The sequence below is a fragment of the Patella vulgata genome, chromosome 2, assembly GCF_932274485.2.
Source record: "Patella vulgata chromosome 2, xgPatVulg1.2, whole genome shotgun sequence".
In the NCBI taxonomy this organism is placed as follows: Eukaryota; Metazoa; Mollusca; class Gastropoda; family Patellidae; genus Patella; species Patella vulgata.
The window spans coordinates 7,757,118-7,768,995 of NC_065880.2; the positions used below are offsets into that span (position 1 = coordinate 7,757,118).

General features: G+C 36.5%; 1 long non-coding RNA gene across 1 annotated transcript; it reads left to right on the forward strand.

Moving 5' to 3' along the window:
• The first annotated feature begins 8,251 nt into the window (after positions 1-8,251).
• Positions 8,252-11,253, forward strand: LOC126809988 (uncharacterized). The gene is made up of 4 exons (XR_007675020.2): positions 8,252-8,489; positions 9,736-9,818; positions 10,472-10,605; positions 11,186-11,253. It is a non-coding gene; the product is annotated as an uncharacterized LOC126809988 (long non-coding RNA).
• Positions 11,254-11,878: the final 625 nt, after the last annotated feature.

An 11,878-nucleotide genomic window follows, 5' to 3' on the forward strand; every position in this document is an offset into this window, starting at 1 on the left:
GTCCCCCGCCGAAATCACCAAATAAATAGATGACACATATTAATAAATTGTACATTTATCTTTTCCAAAAGTGATCGACCAGTCAAACTGAAGTCTCTTCTTTGGCTAAGCAGAACATATTCAGCATCGGACATTTTTTAAGTGCGGTATTGATATATGAAACTATACACGACGTTTCACCACTATCACTTTATTAGAATCAAAGTTGTCGAGCTCCAAAATGTCGACAAATTAAATTGCTTGTCGCTCTGCTTACCCTGAGCCGAAAATGCGCATACGCAAACTTAGTCAAGGTATTGATGTTATACCAAGCTTCATCACTCTCACATAATTCGAACCAAAGTTATCAAGTCCCAAAGCATCAACAAATCAAATTAGTTATCTCTGCTTACCCTGAGCAGACAATGCTCATCTTTTAACTCCACCAAGTCGTCGACCTAATGAATATTCTACCTCAGAAGGGGAGTTATTGTGTTCCAAAGTCTCGACCAATCAAATTGCCTATTATCTGCTTACCCGGAGACTCGAGGTATTGATGTGACGAAGCTGTACCCCAAGTTCCTTCGAAAGGCGGGGGGGAATAACACTTTCCTATTGTTGACAGGGTCAATCTTTAATATGAATTGGTTTTCTTATTGTATGTCCGATGCTCCCTTACTCTTATTTCGGGCGCACCCCTAAACTTAAATCCTTTGACCTAAAACCCAAATCCTTTGACCTAAAACCCAAATCCTTTGACCTAAAACCCAAATCCTTTGACCTAAAACCCACATATTGGCCTAATGATGGGTTTAACTCTGCGATCGAAAACACAATAACTAATTTGATAATATACTCAGGAGTGTTAAATTGTCCCTTATGCTATTTTCGGTTTACTCCATCAAAAATTGGTATGTATAGGATATGAACCTACCATGTGTCTCAATCCGGGGAGAGAAGGTTTATATCGGATATATACAACGTCATAGTTTTAATCACTCTTAAATGTAATGGACTCTTCCATTAAAAGTCAACAATGACTGGATAATTGCCCGTTAGTTTCCACCAAATAACGAAAATGTCCGAAGTAATCACATAAATGTACGTGCATGTTATTGTTTACGCGTCGCCATTTTGGAGTAGCTATAGGTTCAATTGAGTTGAAAGCGAAAACAAAATGGATAGCAATACTTTATCAGACGAATAATCAATCCTTTTTAGTTAACAGATTGGCGATGGAATATATGTGAATGCAATTTCCGACGAGGATCTACCAAAAGGCTGAAGAAAATTTGGATCAAAAGGCAATCTTTTCCGATAATTGAGGGTTTTCCGTATGTTCAGAGAAGGATTTGGCCGACTGTGTTAAAGATACATTATGGGAGATTCGATAATGAGTTGGCAGTACTCACTATAATAGTTAAAGACTAGATAATGTAAAAATAATTTGCTGAAAATTTCATTCAAATTGATCCACTATGAACCGAGAACTAAGCGGTTGAAATTTCCGGCTACCCTTGTTCATCATTATTAAAGTCAGTACGATAAACAGCATAGTCTCGATTATTCATTTAATCGTTAAATCGCGAAGGAAAGCTGTGCAGTAAATCGACTCATAATCCACTAGAAATCGCAGGCAAGCGATGCCATCTAGAGTTGGTTATGGTCTGGATAGTTAATAATTTAGATAACATTTCAGGCCAAAAGAAATACCTGCAATAGATAGATTTAGCTCTTGCATAATGTATGTTTAAGTGGGCTGTACCCAAAAATACTTTACAAAGGAACACTTAGGCTATGCGTCTTGGATTGTGTGAAGAAATAATCGAAATGTGGACGAAAAGAAAATTCTGAAAGATATCTTAGACATGGATAACCGATCTAAATATGCCGATACGTATGACGTCTATTTCGATGCTGAATGCTACAAACTGTACCATAAAAAAATAATAGTCAAAAGAATAAAAATTGATTTCTGTGCGTTTGTATTATTTCGATATGAACCTGTCATGACGTCATCAGCCGTTGATATGAATCGAATATATCAACCTATAATTACGTCATAACAGATTTATATGAGATATAACTTCTATGCACATCAAAGAAAAATTGATTTCTGTGATCTTTGTATTATTTCGATTATCATTTGATATGAAGCGAATATAACAACCTGAGATGACGTCATGAAATATCAACCGAATATATCAACCTATGATGACGTCATGACAGGTTGATAGGTGATATAAATTCTATGGACATCAAAGAAAAAACTGCCACCAGTTGTATATATTTGAAGAAAAGACCATGTTCAATGCATGTGGCTACCTCTCTGTGTGGTGAATTGGAGTTACGGAGGAGTTACAATGTTGTAAAGGCAGAGCGCATGATATGTACGATATAGTGATAGCACATCCAGGATCCATGGCATTGGCAAATAATCGTTGTTCCATGAGATCCTGTAATAATATCAGTATTTGAAATGCAGACCATTTATAACGGACTATCACGTCATGTCTGCCATGTAAATGTTCATAGTTGAGAATGATTACGGTGCTTTAGAAGCATCTTCCTCGATGGTCCCCAAAGGAACTGTAAAAAGGAGCTATCATGATATTTTCAGGGTGGTTTACAATAGCAAAAATATGACCACCATAGAATACATAAACAGTGCAAATTGTAATGTCAGGTGTAATTGTTATTTTCTAGTACTAATATATGACGTCATACTACTTTGTTTGGGTTCATTTGACTTTTTGATACTGCATTGGTATTCCTTTATGTTCATTATACAGAGTGTTAAACCAACCGTTAGGATTTCCTTGTACATTCAAAAGGCCGATGTCGGCCATCTTGCATCTTACCAATTTTTATGCGCCCATATTATATGTCGTCACTCTGTATGTCGATCCGTTGTCCGTCCACAATGTGCGTGTTGCGAACGCGACAGAGGCTAGATCCAACTTCGTGGGTTTTCTCCGGGTCCTCCAGTTTCCTCCCACTGCTGAAGACCGTGACGCGCAAGCGAATTATTGAAATAAAATTGAACCATATGTTAGTCCCGAAATGACCGTGACGCGCAAGCGAATTATTGAAATAAAATTGAACCATATGTTAGTCGCGAAATGACATAGTTTTTTGTCGAGTGGACGTTTTCCCGAAAACCTTGTAAACGCTGTATAGTCTACAGTTTTGCACAGATTGTTTTCAAATTTTGTAAGAAAGAAGCATTTTGGCCATGAGCGGACAAACCCTTTCTGTAGTTTTTTTTGGCGGGAAACATTGTAGTCAGGAGAGGACGAATTCTGTGGATATTTGGTGCTCTGGGGACTCACTGTTCCGTGGCCCCTCCCCTTCTGAATACTATGTGAACGCAATGGAGGGATTATTTTCGCGAGAGGATGAACCATGCCAATATTCAGCGACTTTCCGTACCCTAGAAAAATGCGATAAAGGTTGTAGTTTTAAATGGATTGCATATTTGGCTTAATGCGTTATGTTTTGGGACGCCTGCAAAAGATTATAGTTTGCATTCATTACTTCCGGTTACTGTCAAGATGCTGGAAAGCAATTATGTTTTCGTTGGGTGCTCCGCTTGCCACACGAGAAACCGTGGTCTTTCATTTCATCGACTGTCAATAAACAACCCAGAGTTGAAGATAATAAAATCCACTAGGGAGGATCCAGTCAACGGCAACAGATTCCCTATTTGCTCATTCAACTACAGGTAAATAGAGCAATTACGCTATACTACAATATATTATAGGCCTAAATGTAAACAAAAAACAATCGGAATTAACGGATGCTTAAAATCGGAGTACATTGTATTTATTTTATTTTAAATTTCTAAAGTCTTGCTATTCTAAATTTGATATTCGTGGAAACAAAAACAAAATATCATTTTACATTTGATATAAATTATGAAACTGACACTAAGCTAATAGTTCCGAGGGCAAAGGCTACCCAGCAATTCCCTAAGCAGAATTAAGTGGAATTTTGTTTTTGTATGTTATTTCTTTGTGAGAAGATTTACGTGGTAAACATAAAAACAACAAATATCAGATTGGTTTCATTTACGGAATGGATTTATACATAAATTAGGACCTTGTTTGGGTAAAATTAAAAGAGCCGTCAAGTGAATAATTATAGTTGAAGGGGGCCTTAAAAAAACCTTTGCAATGTCTTGTTTTAATTCCAACTACCTCACATTCCTGAAGCCATGGCCCGAGAATACCTCTCTCTGGCCATTGCTGGATTAGCGTCTGATACTTGCGTTTTTGAGGGAGTGTGTCTATCCTCCCGTTCAATCAAATCTATCCCAAGTACAGCAACATGACAGCCCTTCTTTAATGCGGGATCTTCCCTAAAACTTTGGACAGTGATTTAAGGTATTAAAAACGGTGAAAGCGTTATTCGTCTCAAAACAGTGTTTTTTACATTATATCTGTGTTGATAGCCTCGTTTGTCACACAATAAGTTTTTCTGCAATATTCTGCCTTGCACTGGTAAATTGGGGATTAGCTCAAATCAAACGAAACACTGTGAGGAGTATGAACTCGCTGAACTTAGTGGTGCAACGACTTTCTTGGCATGGAGTTTGATTTCAATATAAACCCATCTGTATTTTATGCATAACTTATAACCAAAACTGCAGGTATAAAAAATAGTTGTAGACACAGACATCACTGAAGAAAAAACATATTATGTTCAAACATACTAATCTATGTATTTTTTTTTTAAATTTCAGACCACCAATACAGAAGCCACTGTATTTACTTTTATGAAAAACTTCTTGTGATGTCCACAATGAGTTTTAAACCAATAAATTTATAACATGGAAAACTGACAATAAAATATAATGATTAAATAACCAGTGATTGATTCATAACTAAATCCCAATTTTGAAACCGTTGTTTACTTTGAATGAAAAGCAGGCTAGTTATGTTATTGCCTGAATGACTTTGAAACACATATTTCTTGAAGGATTGGAATATCCTTACGGTAACTCTAAACTGTACATTAACCAATTATTTCTATAACCTTTTTTTTAGATTGGATCGAATATCCAAATTATGTTCTGTAATGGGAATAGATGCATGTTCAGATCCTGATTTTGATCCTGATCCTTCCTATGAGCTGACACCAGACAATGCAAAGAAAATACTAGCTATATATATGAGATTCAGGTATAGTACCCCCCACCCCCGCCCCCGCCCCAGCCCCATGTTTATATGACGGCAACACTTTATTTATAAGAACACTACAGGTCGGATTTCGTTGTATTTCTATCTTGCTGAGATTGTTTAACTAGCATATTCCTGCATTAAATTTATAGGCGCCATATATTATTCCCGGAACTTTCGAGTCTGCTCGGAGGGAGGGGGGGTGGTAACGTGTGCGCGCTGTATCATAATGTCAGTCATTGAGTCAACTTGCATGGCTTCGATTCCCCGGTTGTACGTGACAAGGAGTTGGGTCGCCTGTCCAACCTCATGGGTTTTCTCCGGGTCATCCGGTTTCCTCCCATTGCTAAAGAACCCTACACGCAAGCGAATTATTGAAATGAAATTGAACCATATGTTAGTCCCGAAATGCCATAGTTTATGTCGAGTGGACGTTAAACCCCATCTCTCGCTCTCGCCAGTATGGATTCTGAGCATTTCACAACAGTATTCCAAATTTATTGACCCTGATTGATACGATACTCACACTAACGATTATAGTAGGAACAGTTTGTGGACCTTAACTGATTTTGAAAATTTTCTACTGTACCGTCGTCGTACCAACTCAACAGGGTAAGATTCCAACACGATTTTACAATAAACCTTAATTTTCCAGTATGCTGAAACTAAAATAAAACAATGTAAAACTGTATAATATTTTACGCAATATTTTCATTGTATAGATGTAACATACCTGTTATTATAATGGGAGAAACTGGATGTGGTAAAACCAGATTAATAAAGTTTATGTGTGATTTACAACGACCAGTAGGTACAGAGATACGTAATATGATACTCATGAAGGTAAGTGGACTCCGTATTAATCGTAATCATTATTATATATGTTGAAGGATAATGTTATTTAATGTTATTTTGAATCAAAGATCCGAGCCCGGGATTTAATACAGAATGTTACAGAATTGAAATATTATTAGGAGTTCTTGCCATATATAAGTACATGTATAATGATTAGCCTGATCTAAAGAAAATTTTATACGCCCATATTTTCATTCGTCAGTCCGTTCACATTGTTTGTCGATCCTTTACAGAAGACAATAGTTATCCGATTTTGACGTATATTAAGATATAGCTTTATAACTCGGTTCGTTTCGATGAAATGAAATGGGGTTTAGCGTCCCCATTTCTTCTTCGACTGGGCTAGGAGATAATTTTTGCCCGGATAGCGGGCAAGGGACCTTTTACATGCAAGCCAATGGCAACCCACTGGAACAGCTATACGTTGTCCTGCATCACTTACAAGGAGGGGGGGCACGGCAAAGTCGGCCCCTGATTGTAAAAACAGCCTCGTTGTTAGCTTGTTGACACATTAGCAGTCATTATAGTTATCCGATTTTAATGAAGCTGAATCGACTGTAACTTCCTTGATTATGACCCCTGACCGATAGCACGAAAAATCGGGTTTTATGCTTGTTGACCCTCTCGAGATCACAATTTGTATTAGATTTTGAAAACCGTTCAAATATATCACTGTTCTACTGTAATAATGATTTGCTAAAAACGTCCGACAAAATGACCGCGCCATGTAAGCAAATGGTAGTGGTCCCTCCAGTGGTCACAATTTGTATCCGATTTTGATTGAACTTAAAATATATGGTTATATCCCAAAGAAGTTGGTTCCTTTCGATGTTATCGCATATGGGATCGTATGTTCCTGGGTTGTGTAAGAAAAATCACGCTTGTAGCTTATGCAACCTGTAGAGGTCACGATTTTTATATAATTTTTAAAATTTTCAATAATGTAACAGTTAAAACGTAATCGTGGTTGAGTTCGAATCTCGTGAAGATCGGACCGAAACTGTCTGACAAAATGGCCGATCTCTGCACGAAAATAAATAGTGTAAAACCAATTAAATAATGAATTAATCGCTCATCCAAGAATATCAGGGATACAAATGATCATTAGGAAGACAGAGTGTTACTTTCCTTAGCGAGATGAGTTGGTTGAGAGACATCTAAAGATATTCTATTTAAACTTATGCTGGATTTAAACGTACTCAAGAACAGTCTGTTTCTGAGTTACTGTGGAGATATATGGTACGTCATGTTCTGCGATATTATAAATCTCATTGATCTTTGAGGTATATTATATGCCCGAAATAACTTGCGGTCTGAAAGTTGGGGGAGGCTTTGGTGAATATATACACAACTTTATCCTACACAGCAAGTCCGTTACTACGTCTCATTATAAACACAACCTGAAATGAAACAAGAACTGGCGGCCGTGACAACGATCATTGCTTCCTATTTGTGTGTCGATTTGCAGACTGTGTAACACATGGTTTTGTTACAAGTTTTTATTTTTGTGACAAGGATAATAGGGCACAAACCTTTAGGAGATCGAATCTCGCAGTTTAGTATTGACGTTGCATGTTTGCCTTTACAGACCGCGTTATTTGTAATGATATATTGCTTTACTGGCCTTCGATTTTGTTATACTACAATTGTTGTTAAACACTGTAATGTTTCCATTGATTTTAGTTGTAGTATTGCAAAATTATCATCACCCACTTATACGATTTATATTGGTTGTCTATCTAATTGAAATGGAGAGTCATAATGATTTGCAATGATTTTAGATCATAACTTCCAAATGATTTGTTATGAATTCTATGTCCGGTCGGTCATTCTCATTTCTTGTAAGTATCCTTGGGGATGCAGTTTGTGTTTCCTTTTCGAAATGATATTAGTTTTCAACAAATCTTTGACAAATCTTTTCAACAAATCTTTACAACAAATCTTTACAACAAATCTTTTCAACAAATCTTGACAAATCTTGACGTTAATTTTAAATTGTTCCATTGAACTGTAAAGCGGCGTGATTTGGATTCCCAGATTGCACGTGACAAGACATAGGGTCGCCTTTCTAGCCTCTTGGATTCTCTCCGGGTTCTCCGCTTTCCTCCGCTTGTATGTTAGTCTCGAAATTATTTGGTATTTTTCGAGTGGACGTTTAACCCCATCTCTCACTATTTGATTATTTTGTTTGCCCGGAAACACAGTTATTTAAATAACCATTTATTTATATTAGATACATGGTGGAACTACATCTCAAAATATCACTGAGAAAGTCACAGAAGCAGCTGCACTTGCTAAAGAAAATTCTGAAGAATATGGCCAAGATTTCTACACTGTTTTATTCTTTGATGAGGCCAATACTACTGAAGCCATAGGATTAATAAAAGAAATCATGTGTGATGGTACGATGAATGGAGAAATGTTGAATGTGAATGGAAATCTAAAGATAGTAGCGGCTTGTAATCCTTACAGGAAGTAAATATATATTATCAGTCTTCAAAATGACTATATGACCGTTAATAATATTGGTATTGTTACATTTTGCTGTGCATGATACATCTAATTGTAAGGCTAGGTTCCCACTATCATAATTCGCGCTACGATTGAAATTGTTATAATTGTGGTGAACCTATCAAGTCATATCATATCCTCAATTCGGTGATGTCAGTCGTGTTGGTCGTAGAAAAGTCATTATTATTAATCGTGATCATCGTATCAGATAGTGCTTACAAATTGTGTGATCGGGATTAGCCTTGGACAATACAAACACCACACTCTGTAGAGATGCACTGCGATCTACATATTCCTGAAGCAATGGCCCGAGAAATCCCTCTCTGGCCATTGGTGGATTGGCTTCTGATACATGAGCTTTTGAAAGAGAGTATCTATTCTTCCCGTTCAATCAAATCTATCTCACGTACAGCAACATGACAGCCCTTCGTTTAAACCTGGTGACTTCTCTAAAACTTTGAACAGTAATATAAGGTATTAAAAACAGCGAAAGTATTGTTGTCGCCAACCAGATTGTTTACATTGTATTCGTTTTGATAGCCTCGTTTGTCACGCAGTTAGTTTCTCTGCAATATTCTGCTATGCACTGGTAATTGGGCGTAATAAAATCGTGAGTCATGATGTAACGTTATGTAAACATATTTGGAGCTCTGTTTAAAGTGTAATGATATTGCTACGTAGTTACCTATTGGCTGTTACTCGGTCCAATGACCAGTCATAATTTGGAACAGAAATTTGTTTCCATTACAGCAGTGTTAAGTGGGATTAGGTCTAATTAAAGAAAACTCTGCGAGGAGTATGTGTGATCTCACACAATCTGTGACGCTATGTAGAGTACCATTGCTTTACTACCCGACACGTATGACTCACGAACGTATACTAGTTGATACGAGTGAATTGCATTGGTTTTCTAAGAAAGGTAAATACTGATCACATGATCGTAGTTTGGCGTCGGCGGTATTACTTATCATCGTAGTCGACATTAGCCCCCTGACATGGCAGTTCCATGTTTGCAACCAAACACTCACTGCCGGCATTTCTCATTGCACACAATCGCACCCGACCACCAGATCAGAGCCCATGTTTATCCAGTCCATGCCTATATCTCATCCTTGTGTGTATTACAGTTGCAGTTGTTTACAAGAACTGCAACAGGTTAATATATCGTAGTATAAATATTGTGTTTGTTTTCAATCAATTTTAATTTCAGGCATACTAATGAAATGATAAAAAGGTTAGAAAACGCTGGTCTTGGATATCATGTAGATGCTGATGCAACACCTGACAAGTTAGGTAAGGAAGAAACAAGTAAATCCCTAAAGTTTAAACAATTCTTAGTGACCTTTTAAAGCCATTGCTAAGAGTTGATTTATGTAATGATACATTTGAATAATATGCCTACACTTCTAAATATTGGGGAGTTGAGTGGCCAAATGGTTAGCGCGTACGCGTTGTATCATAAGGTATGTCATTGAGTCAACTAGCGTGAATAAACCGGTTGTACTTGACAATTAGGAGTAGGGCCCCCTACGCGCAAGCGAATTATTGAAATAAAATTGAACCATTTAGTCCTGAAATGACCTAGTTTGTGTCGATTGGACGTTAGTCTCTCTCTGCCAAAAATAGTTATAACAGTTGGTATTTCATGTAACACATACATGTGTGTAGCCAATCACAACGTTTGTGACATATGCCCGGGATTGTACAACACAGTGCACTCTTTTGGTCAGTCCCCTCATATCCATTAACTTGATTTGGTATAATTGTGTGTCGTTTGTCTCCGTGTGTCTTGTCCGGGGGGGGGGGGGGGATTTGGGTTTAGTGCGGTCCTCCCCGCACTCACTGTAAGACTATAGCAGCCTTGTGTACCACATTGAGAGTTCCATTTTATCGGGTAACGTCAGTTTATGTTATTTGGTTATTGTCACTTGTTATAATTTATAAAGGACGTGTACCCATGAGAAGATTAGTCTACAGAGTACAACCTTTACCGTCCAGTATGTTACCACTTGTGTGGGATTTTGGTCAACTAAATGTACAAATTGAAGAACTATACATTCAGCAAATGGCTAAGCGGGCAGTAAGTTAAATTTAAACATTTCAAATTTCGATTATTTTTCAAAATCCAATATTAACATTATGAGATCATGTAAAAATAATAAAATGAAGCAAATTGCTGACAAAATAATTACATAAGGGTTCTGGTTTTATTAAACCCTGAAATTATACAAATAAAGTAATAAATCTCATGCACGGTCAAGCAATTCATTATATATATATATATATATATATATATATATATATATATATATATATATATATATATATATATATATATATTAACTATAAATCCTCTCTCAGTACTATTTATAATCAATTATAGTGAATCCACCAGGATCACATGAGATTCACACGTCTTTTGCTTATTTAGCTATTGTTCAATGCTTTACAAAAAGATATATGTCATCTATTTATTTTGGGGATGAGGCTGGGACGATTCAGTTTTACTTGATCCGTGATATTGAAAAATATCTGTTTTCTTAATTTTAATTTGAAAACAATCGAACAAGAATTTTAATTTGAAAACAATCGAACAAGAATTTATCTGACATTATTTATGCTATCTTGTTTTAAATATTTTTTGCAATTATTACTTCCAGATAGAGGAGCACAAACTGCCTAATATATATAAATTAGAAAACTCACTTAGTAAAGTATTAATTGCCTGTCAAGAATTTATGAGAAAGCAAACGGTAATATTACATTAATTTTAGATTTATATAAAACAAATAAAACTGTAAAACAATAAAAGCAAAATATCAACAGTTAAAAACTACTTTAGCCCATGCCACTTTGTATCTTACCTTGCATTTCATTTAAGACTTGATGATACTAGAATGGACAATATACCCATATCGCCTTCACCTTTAACAGCATTATTTTTGTTGTATTGGACTCTCCACCAGTTAATGGGACTGAAATTGCAAAAAGCATAAACAAAACGTCTGCTACTAAATGACATAGGCTCGATCCCATACCCACTCCTGTCTTAAAGTTGTGCCATGCTACAACCCTAACCATTATAACTGACAATTATAACTGTGAGTTTAAGGCGCTTTCCTTTTCCCATTGATCAATAGACCAAGCTTAGATTCGTTAGACAAAAATGGCAACAGTGTCTAACCTTTATTTTCTGGAGCGGTGATATCTAATCATATAACGACCATCCATGTATCTGAATTCAACCTTATTGTGGAATACCACAGAGAAATATTTATTAAGCGTCCACCACGACATTACCATGTGTCTGGATAATCGTAAATGCATTTTGCAAATGCTGCTGGATATGTCAG